The sequence below is a fragment of the Bos grunniens genome, chromosome 27 (assembly GCF_055505025.1).
Source record: "Bos grunniens cultivar Pamir isolate PY7600 chromosome 27, Bosgru_T2T1.0, whole genome shotgun sequence".
NCBI lineage: Eukaryota > Metazoa > Chordata > Mammalia > Artiodactyla > Bovidae > Bos > Bos grunniens.
Genome location: NC_141191.1, coordinates 43206736 through 43225003, shown reverse-complemented (window position 1 = coordinate 43225003; position 18268 = coordinate 43206736). Strand labels below are relative to the sequence as shown.

General features: G+C 44.6%; 1 protein-coding gene across 27 annotated transcripts in view; it reads right to left on the bottom strand.

Moving 5' to 3' along the window:
• Positions 1-18268, bottom strand: part of THRB (thyroid hormone receptor beta) — a 445747-nt gene that overhangs the window by 313405 nt on the left and 114074 nt on the right. The gene's annotated exons all lie outside the window — the stretch shown is intronic.

Genomic DNA, 18268 nt, shown 5'->3' with positions numbered 1-18268 from the left:
GCTTTCCATTCTTCCTTCAGATTCCAGTACAACTATCCCTTAGGGACACAGAAACTCACATATTCTTCTTTGGTTGCATTTAATTTATATGCTTTAATGTGCATTATACATTACCTATGTGTGACTAGTATTTATTTTCCCCTGCTAGACTATAATCTCTAGGAAAGTTGATCATATACCTATTTTGTTCATCACTGAATCCTCAATAAGGTAGGTGACTTAGAAATGAAATAAGTATGTATTTCAGTCTATATAGCCATCTATCCATCCACCCATCCAGCCATCGATCCATCCATCCATTAATCCATCCATCCAACCTGCCATCTGTCTATCTGTCCAGCCAGCCAGCCATACACCCTTCCATCCATCCATTCTGTAGTTGTATTAACAATATCTGGAAGACACTGTTACATCTATGGATTGAGGCTGAGGGAATAGAAGAGAGTGAAAAGTAAAAAGATTTATTTTTTTTCTTTTAAACATTTGCACTAGCTTACATTTCTACTAGGTACATGGAATAAAAATATTGTTGATGACATGAGATCAAGTTTATCTTGAACATTTCTCCTTCAGTCAGTTCAGTTCAGTGGCTCAGTCATGTCCGACTCTTTGCAACCCCATGGACTGCAGCACGCCAGGCTCCCCTGTCCATCACCAACTCCTGGAACTTGCTCGAACTCATGTCCATTGAGTTGGTGATGCTAGTTTCTTAATATCTTGTCACTAGGACTACAACAGAAACTTTGACAAACACTCAAATCAACACAATTCTCTTTTCTTGCCAACTCAATTCAGGTCTATTGTTAAGTGTAGAGTAAATAGTTCTTCTCAAAAGCATTCTTATGTGTGTGTGTATACTCATGCAAACACACAATCTTTCCCATTAAAGGTGCTAGATAATTTGCCTGGGAAATTCGGTCACATTGTCATCGTTTTTTCACAGAAACGAACAATGTGGAGGAAACAAGATTCTCTTGATTCTGAAAGGGATCTCTTAAACTCAATTCACCTTAGAGCATCTTCCCTTGAAGGAATTACAGCTCCTAAACAACAGTTTGATAAGGTAAACACTCAACAACGAGGGAAGATTTTTGAAATACATAACCAAAGAGATCTTTCTTGGTCTCTATTTCTGAGATACCACTAGTCTCTCTCTGATGTTGGTTTAGTTTGGAAAGTTCTCTTGGGAGCAACAGCAGTCTGGGCCCCACGAAGTCTTGCCACCTTAATATGTGATCACCAATCATCTTTCCATTCATCAGATTTTGTTGAATAAACGAGCCTCTGACTTTTAATTTTGGTTTCTAGACAGGGGCAAGTTTGGACTTACAACACAATCACAGAACAACCCTATGGAAGGAGCCCTAACAGAGCAGAAAGAAAACAAGACTATTCTGTGTTGTTTTCAGCTTTTCTGAATCATTCAAAAAGAGGGATGATTTTGTTTGACCACTGATCAAACTCTGCATTCTTATGTGTTGGAAACTGTAACAACTCTGAGAACTTCTGGAGTTAGGCATAAGAATGATTGGGAGAAGATGAAATATTACAAGGTATTATTCATATATATATTCAGAAAGCATCACTATGAACAAAGCTAGTGGAGGTGATGGAATTCCAGTTGAGCTATTTCAAATCCTGAAAAGATGATGCTGTGAAAGTGCTGCACTCAATATGCCAGCAAATTTGGAAAACTCAGCAGTGGCCACGGGACTGGAAAAGGTCAGTTTTCATTCCAATTCCAAAGAAAGGCAATGCCAAAGAACGCTCAAACTACCGCACAATTGCACTCATCTCACACGCTAGTAAAGTAATGCTCAAAATTCTCCAAGCCAGGCTTCAGCAATATATGAACCGTGAACTTCCTGATGTTCAAGCTGGTTTTGGAAAAGGCAGAGGAACCAGAGATCAAATTGCCAACATCTGCTGGATCATGGAAAAAGCAAGAAAGTTCCAGAAAAACATCTATTTCTGCTTTATTGACTATGCCAAAGCCTTTGACTGTGTGGATCACAATAAACTGTGGAAAATTCTCAAGGAGATGGGAATACCAGACCACCTGACCTGCCTCTTGAGAAATCTGTATGCAGGTCAGGAAGCAACAGTTAGAACTGGACATGGAACAACAGACTGGTTCCAAATAGGAAAAGGAGTACATCAAGGCTGTATATTGTCACCCTGCTTATTTAACTTATATGCAAAGTACATCATGAGAAACGCTGGACCGGAAGAAACACAAGCTGGAATCAAGATTGCCGGGAGAAATATCAATAACCTCAGATATGCAGATGACACCACCCTTATGGCAGAAAGTGAAGAGGAACTAAAGAGCCTCTTGATGAAAGTGAAAGAGCAGAGTGAAAAAGTTGGCTTAAAGCTCAACATTCAGAAAATGAAGATCATGGCATCCGGTCCCACCACTTCATGGGAAATAGATGGGGAAACAGTGGAAACAGTGTCAGACTTTATTTTTCTGGGCTCCAAAATCACTGCAGATGGTGACTGCAGCCATGAAATTAAAAGACGCTTACTCCTTGGAAGGAAAGTTACGTCCAACCTAGATAGCATATTCAAAAGCAGAGACATTACTTTGCCGACAAAGGTTCATCTAGTCAAGGCTATGGTTTTTCCTGTGGTCATGTATGGATGTGAGAGTTGGACTGTGAAGAAGGCTGAGCACCAAAGAATTGATGCTTTTGAACTGTGGTGTTGGAGAAGACTCTTGAGAGTCCCTTGGGCTGCAAGGAGATCCAACCAGTCCATTCTGAAGGAGATCAGCCCTGGGATTTCTTTGGAAGGAATGATGCTAAAGCTGAAACTCCAGTACTCTGGCCAGCTCATGCGAAGAGTTGACTCATTGGAAAATTGGAAAAGACTCTGATGCTGGGAGGGATTGAGGGCAGGAGGAGAAGGGGACGACAGAGGATGAGATGGCTGGATGGCATCACGGACTCGATGGACGTGAGTCTGAGTGAACTCTGGGAGTTGGTCATGGACAGGGAGGCCTGGCATGCTGCGATTCATGGGGTCGCAAAGAGTCGGACACGACTGAGGGACTGAACTGAACTGAACTGATTATTCATATAAATGGCCTTCCCATGTGGTGCAGTGGTAAAAAATCCACCTGTAAATGCAAGAGACCCAAGAGACCCGGGTTCGAGTCCTGTGTTGGGAAGATCCCCTGGAGGAGGAAATGGTAACCCATTCCAGTATTCTTGCTTGGGAAATCCCCATGGACAGATGAGCCTGGTGGGCTGCAGTGCATGGGGTCACAGAGCTGGACATGACTGAGCAACTGAGCACTGTAGCACTGATTCATATAATATAAACTGATTAACATAATTATAAAGAAATCTCAATCAGATAACACCCACTCGAGAATGTAAGTTGGTGTAGCCACTGTGGAAAACAGTATGGAGGCTTTTCAGAAAACTAAAAATAGAACTACCATATGATTCAGCGATCCTATTTCTGGGCATATATCCAGACAAAACTGTAATTCAGAAAGATAATGCACTCCACAGTCATAGCAGCACTGTTCACAGTAGCCAAGACATGGACACAACCTAAATGTCCACTGACAGATGAAAGGTAAGAAGATGTGGCACGCACACAGTGGAATACTACTCAGCCGTCGAAAAGGAGGAAATACTGCCATTTGCGGCAACAGGGATGGGCCTAGAGATGAGCATACTAAGTGGAGGAAGTCAGACAGGGAAGGACAGACACCATACGATATCACTTACGTGTGGAATCTAAAATACGACACAGATGAACCTACCTACGAGACAGAAACAGAATCACAGGCTCAGAGAATAGACTTGTGGCAATTGACAGGGAGGGGTTGGGGGACGGGTGGAGTGGCAGGTTGGGGTCAGCACATGTTAGCTTTCATATACAGACTGGATAAACAACAAGGTCCTGCTCTACAGCACAGAGAACAATATTCAATACTCTACGATTAACCATAAAGGAAAAGAATGCAAAATAATGGAAATATGCATGTATAGCTGAATCACTTGCTGTAGAGCAGAAGGTAACACAAGGCTGTAAACCAACTGTACTTCAATTTAAAAAAAAAGAAAAGGGAGAAAACAATAGCCACTAGAACCCTTGGGGGTGGAAGATGGTGAGAGGAAGGGGAAATTTAGGAGAGGTCTGACTCTGTGAAAATGGCGAAAACCGATGACCTTGCTTAGAGGGCAGAGCTCCCTCCAGTTATTCACCTTAGTTTGACTTCCACCCTCGGTATCACTCACCCCTGGTACAACGAGAGTGTGCCACTGCGGACTGCAGAAGCCCAAGGCTTAGTCACTTGACTATAGAGAGTTCCTCTTATACAGTGACCCCTGGAAAGAAGCTAAGAGAATTTCCTGGTACTTTGCTGCTGCTGCTGCTAAGTCGCTTCAGTCGTGTCCGACTCTGTGCGACCCCATAGACGGCAGCCCACCAGGCTCCCCCGTCCCTGGGATTCTCCAGGCAAGAACACTGGAGTGGGTTGCCATTTCCTTCTCCAGTGCATGCAAGTGAAAAGTGAAAGTGAAGTCGCTCAGTCGTGTCCAACTCCTAGCGACCCCATGGGCTGCAGCCTACCAGGCTCCTCCGTCCATGGGATTTTCCAGGCAAGAGCACTGGAGTCGGGTGCCATCGCCTTCTCCTAGTACTTTAGCACATGCCAACAAACACATTTCAGAATTCATCAATATGTAAGCATTGCACTTAAAATGCGTGTATCCCTGGTCAATGTCATAGGGGTCAGAACAGAGGTCGTCTTTAACGAGTGCGTGGGCAGAGGTGGGGGGAGCCTCCAGGTGTTGGGGTGTTCTATCACATGACCTGGCTGGTATATACATGGTAAAAAGTCATCAGCTACTCATTTTACGATTTGTGTACTACATGAATGTAACACCTTGATCAAGATGGAAGGCAAGGAAAGGCGCAACTGTCCTCTGAAAGGCTAGGGCAGAGTAACCTTTCGCAAGAAAAATGACACACCCTGATTGTCATTTCTAAGGTCTAATAAGAATTTTATGGTCTAATAAGAATTTTATCATAAATGATTTCTTACAGATGTCCTAAAGATGGGGCCTCACCTGCTGGAGAGTGAGAACTTAATTCGAAATGCTGAATTTTTATTTATAATCAGGAAAAGATGACTGACCACCAGCATGCTATTTGGGAGAATCAAATAAGTTGAAAATTTCTGCAACAGAAATTTCTTTTTCAGTCCTGGTTTTGACATTCCCACTTGTATCTAGGGGAGCACCCATATTATTAAAGAATTCCCAGAAAACAATCAAATGCACTACAGTTTGCACGTGTACACATTTACACACACACACACACTCATTCGTGTGCACTGGACGGGCTGGAGGTGTTGCCACACTCTAAATATTGGGAGTTGCTTCCTATTTTTACATCCAGCATAATCTGCCTGTAAATCCTTAGAGGTTTGACCTATACATTGTAAAAATGAATCCTGCAATTATAACTATATTAGAACAAAAGTTATAACCCACACTTTAAGCAAGTTGGAACTAAATAGCAGACTATGATGGTTTAACAGAAAGATGAATGGACCAAGTAACCGACAAACAACAGAGAAAACTGGCTCTCCAAGTTCATCCAGGCCGTGGAAGTCAGGCTGCGCTCCCATGTGGAAATGACCTACCAGGGTTTGGAAAGATTCTGAGATAAATCTTATGTCAACCCTGCCCTTCTCCTGAAACACTGTACCCAGCCTTATACGTTAATTCTCATCCTACAATTGTAAGGTCACATACTTCTTGTACAGCCTGTGGCCACGGCAGCAGTCCATTTGATGTACCATATGACTTTTTAAAAAATCATCTTCTTGTCCCCTCTCTTTAAATGTCTACTTTCAGACTTCATAGCTTGGATGCCTTTTTATTTTCAATAACCTCAAACCCACGCCATCCAAACTCCAGGGTCCATCAACCCCTCCAGATGGAGGTTCCTGAGATTTCTAGACATAGCCTCTCCGAAGGTCCAGACCCCAGACCTCTGTTTTCACGTCCTGAAGATGCACGCATGCTCTCTCCGCATCCAGCTTTATGTCATCCCACGGTTTCAGTAACATAAACGCAAAACCTGAGCTGATGCAATGACCAAATCCTCTCTTCCCTCCGCCAGGAAGGCTCTCTTCCGTTTCCTTCTACTGGCGCTGCTCCCATCCCGTCGCCGGCCCTCGGGGCCCCTCGCCTCCTCCTCGGAGTCTACCCAACTCCAGGGTCTCCGTGTATCCATCCGCCTCCCCAATCAGAGTCACTGGTAAAGCGCAGCTCTGACCACACCCTTGCTCACAAACCTCTTCGGTTCCCCATTTCACACAGAATAAAGCCCTAACTCAGTACCTAAAGCCATCTACAAAGAGACTGTAGTCTAATTTTGCAGATTTACCCTCCAAACCATGCTCCAACTTCCATGCCTTACATTCGGTCAAACTTCTGCGTGCTCAGTTGCTTAGTCATGTCTGACTCTGCAACCCCAGGGACTGCAGACTGCTAGGCTCTGAATCCCTCTTGCCGGGATTTCCCAGGCAAGAATATTGGAGTTGTTGTTCTTTCCTTCTCCTGGGAATCTCCCTGACCCAGGGATCGAACCCGAGTATCCTGCATTGGCAGGTGGATTCTTGATCACCGAGTCACCTGGGAAACCCCGAACCTCCTGCATCTCCTCCCAAACCCCAACTATTATCCTGTCCTTAAAAAACAGTTCCTTCCGTTTGAACGCTCCCTTCTGCCATGTTTATTTCCAGGTCACTTTCAAAGAGGAGAGCAAATGGTTTTATGATAAGATACCAGACTTTGGCTTCATACACGCTGGATTCAAATTCCAGGGCCACTACTTTCTCATCATCAACTCTTAGGCAAATTGCTTAATGTCTCTGGTAGCCTCACTTTCCTCTTCTGTATGCAGAGAGGATGATAGTACAGGATCTATATCGAAGGACTGTGGAGGGGACAAGTTGAGTTTTAAAATGAGAAAGCACTTAACACAACCCTCATACTCAACACGCATCCATAGAAACTATCATTTCCCATTGATCCCCACTGATCTTATCATCATCATCATTATTATTGACTTCAAGATGTTCCTGTGTCATAAACTGAAATGAAAACCCCCCTCTCCTTTGTCCTTCCACAGGACACTGGCCATGCCTCTAATTACATTTATCAAAGTATGACGTAGCTGAGAGTTGCTAATGACTGCCTGCCTTATTTCACAGGAAGAAATTCTATAAATGTTTACGAAGTACTAAACGGCATCTAAATTATCAGTAGTGTCTTCTTAGGGCTGCATTTACTCCTCAGTTATTCCATCATTTCTGTGTGTAAGATGTTTCCTGGACACACAGAAAGAAGTTGGGCTTTCTTTTTCAGAAGACATGGCCATTAGTGTGCTTCCAAGTCTTAGAGGTGAGTCCAGGTAATCGGAATGGTTTAAGAAGCACTAAGGAAGATGTGCCGATCACAGGACTCATTTGCCTGACTGAAGTCCCCAAGAGCCAAGCCCTGGAGGAGCCAGCAATGCTGAAGAGGTTCTGGCTTTGCTGCCCAAGTGTAGGTAATGGGCTTAAGTAATTGCTGTCCTTGGGCAGCCAGTCAAAATGCAGAATTGAAACTATACAACGGCAAGCGCGCCTACGGAGGAAAAATTATCAGCTATTGTTAGAGAAAATAATACGTGACTATTGACATTTCTTTTTTTTTTTTTTTATTGTTAGAGCAGGGCTTTAAGAAAGCAGGGTAGTTAAGGTTGTCAGAATTTCACTTTATCCCCCTCTTGGAGGCTGTTAAAAATTCACTCATGCTGAAACTTGCCTTTCAGGTTCTCAGCCAGATTTGTGCTTGTCTCTACTCTGTGGTTCTCCAGTGGAATGCAAGTTGTAACTCAGGGGCCAGGGCTTTTTCAAGGAGCTTTCTACAGACAGCTTCCTACCTAGATTCCCTTTTCCTGACTCACTCCACTCTCTGCCAAAGGTGGGTTTTAACAACCAAAACAACCCCAAAGATACACTCAACAGAGAGAAGATTAAAGGCTCTTGGCGGTGTTTATACAAATAGCCACAGCAATAAGCGATACCCAACAAGTAGAAATCCATTCAGCACTTACTAAAGGGGATCGCCATCTTGGAGTGCCCATAAGAGAGGCAGTTGAATCGGCAGGTACTTTTGCAGCTCTCACTGAATGAGAAGTAATGACAGTTCCAAAATGTCTTTGTAGCTATGCCATGGAGGTGACAACCTGGTAGGAGGGATGAGCTAGAGCTATCCCGAGGCTGCATTTCTCTGCTGAACCCACTGATTTTCTTTAGGCTGTGAACTCTTAGCACTCAACGCTCCCCAAGGACCATCCACCAAACTATTTCCCACTGAAGACAAAATGCTAGGCGGAGGGGTGAGAACTGATCATTTCTTGGTCAGTTACTATGGACCGGGCAGAATGGCAGTCACTTTAATAATCATAAGATGATGCATGAGACACTCTCCCTAGTCTCCAGTGGAAACCTATTTTAGGTGTAAATGTTGTTGTTGTTCAGTTACTAAGTCACGTCCGACTTTTATGACCCTGTGGGCTGTAGCCCGCCAGGCTCCTCTGTCCCTGGAATTCTCCAGGCAAGAATACTAGACTGGGTTGCCATTTCCTCCTTCAGGGGATCTTCCCAACCCAGAGACCATACTCGTGTCTCCTACATCTCCCAAACTGGCAGGTGGATTCTTTACCACTGAGCCACCTGGGAAGCCCACTCAAGCATAAATGGGTTTAAAACATTCTCAGGCTTGCTTTGCTTATCTGAAAGCAGCTGTCCAGTGAGACTTATCATGCTGATCAGCAGAAGAGCTATCACACGTCCAAGAGTGTCCTGACTCTGGTAAACACATCGCCAGAGATCCCAGATCCACATGTCGGGTCGTGCACGTGCCGTGCTCCCCATTACCGAAGTTCCAGAACCTGGAAACGTGCTACCATTAGCCTTTTATCATTGTAAGTGTTTCTGCAGTCCTGTCCACTTGCAAACTGCTTAACAATCAACTCTATCCTTGACGTCTCCCAAGAAATCAGAGAGCTTGACATTTGTCATGTGAAGCTGCTCAGTCACGTCTGACTCTGCGACCCCATGGACTGTAGCCCACCAGGCTCCTCCATCCATGGAATCTTCCAGGCAAGACTACTGGAGTGAGTTGCCATTTCCTTCTCCAGGGGATTTTCCCGACCCAGGGATTGAACCCAGGTCTCCCGCATTGCAGGCAGACGCTTTACTGTCTGAGCCACCAGGGAAGCCTGACGTTTGTTAGCTTTGTTTAATGGCCCCGAATTCCCAGGTCCAGAGTTGAAAGAAATCGTGGGGTACACAGCCAGCCAGGGCTTAAGACCCACACAGCTGCTCTGTTTCCATTCAGCCTCTCAGCAGCCCAGCTGCTTCCCGAGGCTCTCCCTGAATATATATATATATATATATATATAATGTATACATGCATTATTTTTAAACGCTTGGAGTTAAGACAATCCCAGGAAGAATATTGGCTCCAATTCTCCATTTTTAGCGTTAACCGCTCAGAGCCTGGGCTCCGGGCCAGCCGGGACGACTCTGGCAGGTCTGAGAGCCCCGCAGACCACGTGCCTCAGTGGGTAGGGAGCAGCGCTGAGCCGGTCCAGGGCCGGCCTTAGCCTGTGTCCGGGGCAGGAGGAGGGCCAGGTGCCCCGCACGAAGCTCAAGTGTGTGCCAGCTGGGTGGGGCCTGCGGAGATGTGAGGCGGGGCCCGAGTGGGCAGAGCTGCTGGGACTCGGAAGCTTGGCTGTGTGTCCGCTACAACACGCATCCCAGCCACGGGAAGGTGAAGACCCGGAGACTCTGGCTTTCCCGTGGGGAGGGTTTAACCACTGTCTTAGAAAATGGGTGGCAAAGTATGGTCAGAGTCATAAGGAATAACTGTAGTTCAGCTTTGACAAACTTGGGGAGAGATGTCCCTCTCTCCTTGGAATCGGGCTGTTTTTGGTCTAATGTTCGTGAATAAGGTCATCAGCTCATAATTGTGGGATAATTGTTTATGATCCAAAGTCATCATCTCATAATGGACAGTGATTTCTTACTATGTTTTTTTTTTTTTTTAAACTGAAAATTTTGACTGTATTTATTGGGACCTCCTGAATGTTGTATTATCCTAAATTAATTCTGAAAGATGCAATTCCTACCCAAGTCCAGAGGACTATGATAAACTCAGTGTTTGATATAGTCAACTTTTTTCATTTTTGGTCTTTTTTAATTCGAGTATAATTGCTTTACAATGCTGTATTAGTTTCTGCTATATAACAGCCTGAATCAGCTATGTGCTTAGTTGCTCTGCTAAGTCGCTTCAGCTGTGTCCGACTCTGTGTGACCCCAGAGACGGCAGCCCACCAGGCTCCCCCGTCCCTGGGATTCTCCAGGCAAGAACACTGGAGTGGGTTGCCATTTCCTTCTCCAGTGCATGAAAGTGAAAAGTGAAAGTGAAGTCGCTCAGTAGTCTCCGACTCTTAGCGACCCCATGGACTGCAGCCTACCAGGCTCTTCCGTCCATGGGATTTTCCAGGCAAGAGCACTGGAGTGGGGTGCCATTGCCTTCTCCAACTTAGTCGCTCAGTCATGTCTAACTCTGTGACTGTAGCCTGCCTGGCTCTTCTGTCCATGGGATTCTCCAGGCAAGAACATTGGAGTGAGTTGTCATGCCTTCCTCTGGGGAATCCTCCCATCCCAGGGATTGAACCCAGGTTTCCCTCATTGCAGGCAGATTCTTTACCATCTGAGCCACCAGGGAAGCCCAAGAATACTGGAGTGGGTAACCAATCCCTTCTCTAGGAGAACTTCCTGACCCAGGAATTGAACCGGGGTCTCCCTCATTGCAGGAAGACTCTTTACCAGCTGAGCTACCAAGGGAGCCCCATATCAGCTGTAGGTATTCATATCTCCCCTCCCTCTTGAACATCCCTCCAACCTTTCAATCCCAGTCCTCTAGGTCATCACAGATCACTGAGCTGAGCAACCTGTGTTATACAGCAGCTTCCCACTAGCTGTCTGTTTTACACGTGGTAGAGTATATATGGCAATACCACTCTCTCAATTCGTCCCCCTGCCCCCGCCCCGCCCTCGCTCACATCCACAAGTCCATCCTGGACTTCTGCGGCTCCATTCCTGCCCTGCAAATAGGTTCATCTGTACCATTTTTCTAGATGCATTGCTATATGATACTTGTTTTCCTCTTTCTGACTGACTTCCCTCTGACAGACTCTAGGTTCATCCACAGCAACACAAATGACCCAGTTTTGTTCCTTTTTACGTCTGAGCATTATCACACTGTGTGTGTGTTTGTGTTTTACATCTGCATATTATCACAGTGTGTGTGTGTTTGTGTGTGTGTGTACACCGCATCTTCTGCCACTTCATGACTTTGTAGTAAATGTGCAATGATTGCTCAAAAATATCTTTCATTTTTAAACTATGTTGTTGTTCAGTCACTGAGTCATGTCCGACTCTTTGCCACCCCATGGACTGCAGCACGCCAGGCTTCCCTGTCCTTCACCATCTCCTGGAGTTTGCTCAAATTCATGTCCATCAAGTCAGTGATGCCAGCCAACCATCTCATTCTCTGTCATCCCCTTCTCCTCCTTCCTTCAGTCTTTCCCAGCATCAAGGTCTTTTCCAATGAGTCCGTTCTTCACATCAGGTGGCCAAAGTACCGGAGTCTCAGCTTCAACATCAGTCCTTCCAATGAACACCCAGGACTGATCTCCTTTAGGATGGACTGGTTGGATCTCCTTGTAGTCCAAGGGACTCTCACGAGTCTTCTCAATACCACAGCTCAAAAGCATCAGTTCTTTGGCACTAATATTTCCACCAATATCAAGAAAGACAATTGTCTCAACTTAGAAATTATTTATGAACGAGGTGTCCCTTTGCATTCCAATTCCAAATCTAATTTGTTTCTAGTATTCTGTTTACTTCTCTTTAAACAGTTAGGATCAGCTGACCTATCTCCTGCCATCATTTCATCAGCAGCATCATTTTTATCACCCATTTCCTATAAGCCAGGCATCATCCTGAAATAGGAGTCCTAATAGCCAGGCTTGGAGGGAATGATGCTGAAGCTGAAACTCCAGTACTTTGGCCCCATCATGCGAAGAGTTGACTCATTGGAAAAGACTCTGATGCTGGGAGGGATTGGGGGCAGGAGGAGAAGGGGACGGCAGAGGATGAGATGGCTGGATGGCATCACTGACTCGATGGACGTGAGTCTGAGTGAACTCCGGGAGTTGGTGATGGACAGGGAGGCCTGGCGTGCTGCGATTCATGGGGTTGCAAAGAGTTGGACACAATTGAGTGACTGAACTGAATTGAACTGAATAGCTAGGCATCACCCTGAAAATTGTACATGTGCTGATGAGAATGACTGAGATCCCTATTTTAACAGATGTGGAGACTGGGACACAGAGACCGAGTAATTCACACACGAGCAGTCATGCTGGAACTGAGACGTAAGGAATGTAGTCACAAAGCCAGACTCCTTAGCGCTAGGCTCTCAGTGGAGCCCTCCTGCTATCCCGCTTGAGTATGTTGCCATTTCCACAGCATTTTTTTCGGTGAATCTTTTTATTTGATTCTTACAACCACACATTAGATTTTATTTAACCTGGAAACCCCCCTTTTATTTCTTCCAAGTCTTAGAAAAATATGTAGTATTTTTTATTTTTTTGAATTATTAAGGATTTGGCTAATTTTTTTTCCAGATGAAAATTCTGAATTGAATCTAAAGTAACATGATGGACTTCTCTACCTAAAAATGTTAAAGTTATATTCAATTGTAAATCATCCTCAAATAACTCTCTATGGCCTTTTTTTCCTATTATAAAGCAAAGTCCTACATTTTTCAGGGGGATGCTCTGAACTCCAGTAGAAATAGGGAGTATATTTAAATGTTGTAAGTTATAACTGACTGCACTGCAGAATCAAATAGTTTAGGCTTGACATATTTATAGTTATATGAGTAGCGTTTGTACTCATATGTCTACATTTATATATACCAGGCCAAATTCCAGAAAGGACGTTCAGAGGTTTGGAACATGTACTGCTGGGAATTTATGTATACCCCTGCCCTCTCTTCATGGGAAAAATAAGTAGTTTATTCTACTTTTCCAATATCTCTACTTACATGCACAAAGTTTTAAGAAAAGACATATGTGATAATGTGGCCTAATGAAAACAAATGCTAAATTTGTTACTGGATTACTGTTTCTTTGGATGCGTACTCATTCCGAGTTCTTACATTGTTCCCAATTTCTGACACATCGTCCTTAGGGAAACATGAGGGTTTTGCAGAGAACAACTGGGCTGAATTACACAGGAATACAAATCTAGAGACACCGCGACTTGAATGTCTACACTGTTCTGGAACGAAATGCCTCGCGTCTGCTATCCTACAGATGACCTTTAGGACATTACAGGGTGGCACTGGAACAGAAGACCAGGACCTCCAGATCAGGCAGAAAAACAAGGAAGCACTGGGGAGGATTAAACAGCCAAGGTCGCCTGAAGAACCAGATCCCACGCCTGTTTAGAACAGCCTCCCTGTGCCAGACCTGACATCCTTGTCATGAGAAATGCTCCCTCCCACTGACAAACAAATATTCCTGCTGAACAATGAACCCACCGCCCTCCACCAAAAACAAAAACCAACAGGGAAACTTGGGCTTGGTTTCAGCTTTGTGGCCAACAAATACCTGCATAAACAAGCTCTGGGTCACCAGTTGAAAGCTAGTACTCATCAAGGTCATATATCTCAGTGCTTAACCTGACCAGATACCTTAGGTCAGGCAGTTGCATTTCACCTTTGCATATTCAGACCAAAGAAAATATATATTTGTTATTTTAAATCACTGGGTAGTTCTCTGAAATGCCGACAGATCACCAAAGTTATGGATAGTAATAATGTTTTTCTTAAGGTTCAGGAAGACCCCGTGAAGCAAGGTCCTGTAGGCTTTAAGATCACTGAAGGAAAAGAAGGATACAGGAGAGAGATCTGACGTGTCCACACATAAACCCAACTTCCATTTTGGCTGACAGTCCTTTTAATTCTTTGGATTGAAGGCCCAAAATATGAGTTTTGAAACGGGAGGCCCATTTTATCTTTGGTATTGAAAGGGAGAAAGGAATAAAGTATATAACTCACAATGTGGGCCACAGATTTTACACGTTATCTCAGTTTATCCAATAATGACCATGAATAAAGATTTTTATATTCCTATAATTTAAAGAGGAGGATGAGGCTCAAAGAATTTAAATACTTCACTGCAAATTACCCTGACTGTATAATATGGACCCAGCTCTATGTGAATATTTGCTGCCTTCTTGGGATAAAATGGGATTTGCCTGGGAGGATTCCCAGGAAGCGATGGAAGTTTAACACAGTCCCCGAAAGCAGGCATGAACGTGCCCGCCTAAAGCTGAGGACGCAGTAAGACCCTTGCCAGGTACGTTCCCTTCCTAAACAAGCATGCAGAGGCTGTTTGGGAAAGATGAACCTCTGTGCATGAGTATCAGTACCCATCGAGCTGAAGAGAAGGAAGGAACATGACTCGCTCCTAAACGTGGGCTTGCCGTCGGTGGCCCGACTGCGGGCCGTTTCCCTTCCTGTTGGTGGGACCGTTCTCCGTCCTGCCTGCCACCCTCCGAGCAGCACAGAGCTCTGGGATGGGCGACACTCCCCTCTGCGTTGGGCACTATTTGACTCGAGGGTCTTCCAGAGGGGTGATTTGCCTACTGTTTCTTTTTTTCCGGTGGCACAGCTTGCAGGGTCTTAGTTCCCCAACCAGGGACTGAACTGGGGCCACAGCCCTGAAAGCTCTGAGTCCTAACCACTGGACCACCAGGGACCTGTCTACTCTTTCCTTAAGCGTTTCTAGATAACACATTCTCATAACCCTCCAGGAAACCATGGCTGCCTCACAGCTGTCAGGAGCCTTCTCTCATTCACACAGGAAGGAGCACAAGGCAATGAAACCTCCTCAGATGGCAGCACAGCCTTTCCTGACCGGAAGGGGTGCGCCTGGCGCTTCCTGCTGGACAGGGCACGCCTGCGCCTGGCGTGCATTTGTGCGGCTCAGCATGCAAAATGACTCAGCTCCTTCAGACGCCTTTGGTGATGGTGGCTATCACTCTTCCCCTGACTCCTAGGTGCCCCCAGCAGGGAAACCTCAGACCAGAGACTGTGTAACGGTGTTCTCTGGGGGTCCCAGGTGTGTGTTTGGGCTTCCAGCCAGAATATGGGTTCACTGGGGTAGAGCAGAAAGAAGCTGCAATTTGCTGGTGATTCTTCTCTGGAATTAGCTGCCCCATATGCCAAGCCCCGTGAAGTTCATCACACAGCTGATTTCCAGCAAGATGGTCACGGCCCACCAGTGAGGAGGCTATTTCAAAACTCATTTAGCATAGCCACATCCAAAGAATGAAGTTGGATATTTTCCTCACACCGTGTACAAAAACTGTAACTCAAAGTGGATTACAGACCTAAATGGAAAAGCTAAAACTGTAAAATCTTAGAAGAAAGTAGAGGAGAAAATTTTCATTATCTGGGGGTATACAAAGCCTTTTTTTTTTTTGGATAAAACACCAAAAGCCCAAGCAATAGATCAAAAATAAATTAACTTCATCAAAATGATTTATCTCGGACTGATTCAGTGCATTGAATCAGATCAGATCAGATTAGATCAGTCACTCAGTCGTGTTCGACTCTTTGTGACCCCATGAATCACAGCACGCCAGGCCTCCCTATCCATCACCAACTCCCGAAGTTCACTCAGACTCACGTCCATCGAGTCAGTGATGCCATCCAGCCATCTCATCCTCTGTCATCCCCTTCTCCTCCTGCCCCCAATCCCTCCCAGCATCAGAGTCTTTTCCAATGAGTCAACTCTTCACATGAGGTGGCCAAAGTACTAGAGTTTCAGCTTTAGCATCATTCCTTCCAAAGAAATCCCAGGGCTGATCTCCTTCAGAATGGACTGGTTGGATCTCCTTGCAGTCCAAGGGACTCTCAAGAGTCTTCTCCAACACCACAGTTCAAAAGCATCAATTCTTCGGCACTCAGCTTTCTTCACAGTCCAACTCTCACATCCATACATGATCACAGGAAAAACCATAGCCTTGACTAGACGAACCTTTGTTGGCAAAGTAATGTCTCTGCTTTTGAATATGCTATCTAGGTTGGTCATAACTTTCCTTCCAAGGAGTAAGCGTCTTTGAATTTCATGGCTGCAGTCACCATCTGCAGTGATTTTGGAGCCCAGAAAAATAAAGTCTGACACTGTTTCCACTGTTTCCCCATCTATTTCCCATGAAGTGGTGGGACCGGATGCCATGATCTTCGTTTTCTGAATGTTGAGCTTTAAGCCAACTTTTTCACTCTGCTCTTTCACTTTCATCAAGAGGCTCTTTAGTTCCTCTTCACTTTCTGCCATAAGGGTGGTGTCATCTGCATATCTGAGGTTATTGATATTTCTCCCGGCAATCTTGATTCCAGCTTGTGTTTCTTCCAGTCCAGCGTTTCTCATGATGTACTCTGCATATAAGTTAAATAAACAGGGTGACAATATACAGCCTTGACGAACTCCTTTTCCTATTTGGAACCAGTCTGTTGTTCCATGTCCAGTTCTAACTGTTGCTTCCTGACCTGCATACAGATTTCTCAAGAGGCAAGTCAGGTGGTCTGGTATTCCCATCTCTTGAAGAATTTTCCACAGTTTATTGTGATCCACACAGTCAAAGGCTTTGGCATAGTCATTAAAGCAGAAATAGATGTTTTTCTGGAACTCTCTTGCTTTTTCCATGATCCAGCGGATGTTGGCAATTTGATCTCTGGTTCCTCTGCCTTTTCTAAAACCAGCTTGAACATCAGGAAGTTCACAGTTCACATATTGCTGAAGCCTGGCTTGGAGAATTTTGAGCATTACTTTACTAGCGTGTGAGATGAGTGCAATTGTGCGGTAGTTTGAGCATTCTTTGGCATTGCCTTTCTTTGCATTGAATACATTGACCCAATTGAATACAGGGACCCAAAAAATGCAAGCTGAGACTATTGCTTTGCTGGTTATCAATACCACATAGAAAAATGTTGAGTGGCCAATTGTGTTCCCTTTAGAAACTGACCAGTTCTTTCTACCCTGTTTTTTAAGCACAGTTGTGAATCAAAATACCGGTTTATGTGATTTAAAGAATAAAAATGACACGTTTTCCAATATCTAAGTCAAAAGTCAGACAGCAGTTAGAACTCACCATACAGTCACTTAAATTTAGTTTTATGAAGGGAAAAAACGAAATACTTTAAAACATTCAGATATTGTTAATATAATTAAAACTCTGCTACTATCAAGTTTTAAGTAAATAGAAGAAAACTTTTATGAACTGAGGGGAAAAAGACAGCCCCTTGGAAGTTTATGAACACTGCATTTGTAAAAGAAAAAAGGAGTGTTCGAAGATTGGTTTGGTGTTTTCAATGCTTTGAATGAACACACTCTGGAGTGGCCCGTCAAAGAAGGGTATTATCAGGGCTATGATATGTCCATTGCCTGTCTGGTTGCTTGGAGACCTCCTCCAAGCTTCTGAAAGTAGACTCCTAGTGTAAAACCATCCCGTGCTCAGTGAGTACCTAGAAGCGTTCCCTTTGTCTGCTTTGCTCTTTCATCTCTGGCATGCAGTGATGAGTAAACAAAGAATGTGCATTTTCTTTGCAATAAGAGTCATTTTCATCAGTGTTAACACATGCAATCAAGGTGGCCCTGCATGCGTGCACACGTCACCACATACAGCGGCCCCTTTTCACCTAGAATTGACCCCTTCCGCTGCGAGGTGGCTGGCCTAGCCTCAAAGCGGAGAGAAGCTCACTTGATCAGAAAAAGTCACTGCTGGTGGAAGAGAAGCCTCCTCCCTAGTCTGTCCAGGGTCTTCTACATTGTACTACAACTGACTGCCTGGCTCTAGCAGGACTGAACCGGGGCAACAAGGAACGGAAGAAGGAAAACTTAGACGATCACTCAGGGCATAGCACTGCTATATATAAAATAGACAAACAACAAGGATCTACCGTGTATCACAGGGAACTTAGTCAGGATCTTCTTATCACCTATAATGAAAAGGAATCTGGGAAACGACGTGCATCTGTAGCACCTCACACCCGAAACACTGTGAACTGACTATACCTCAATAATTTTTTTTTAA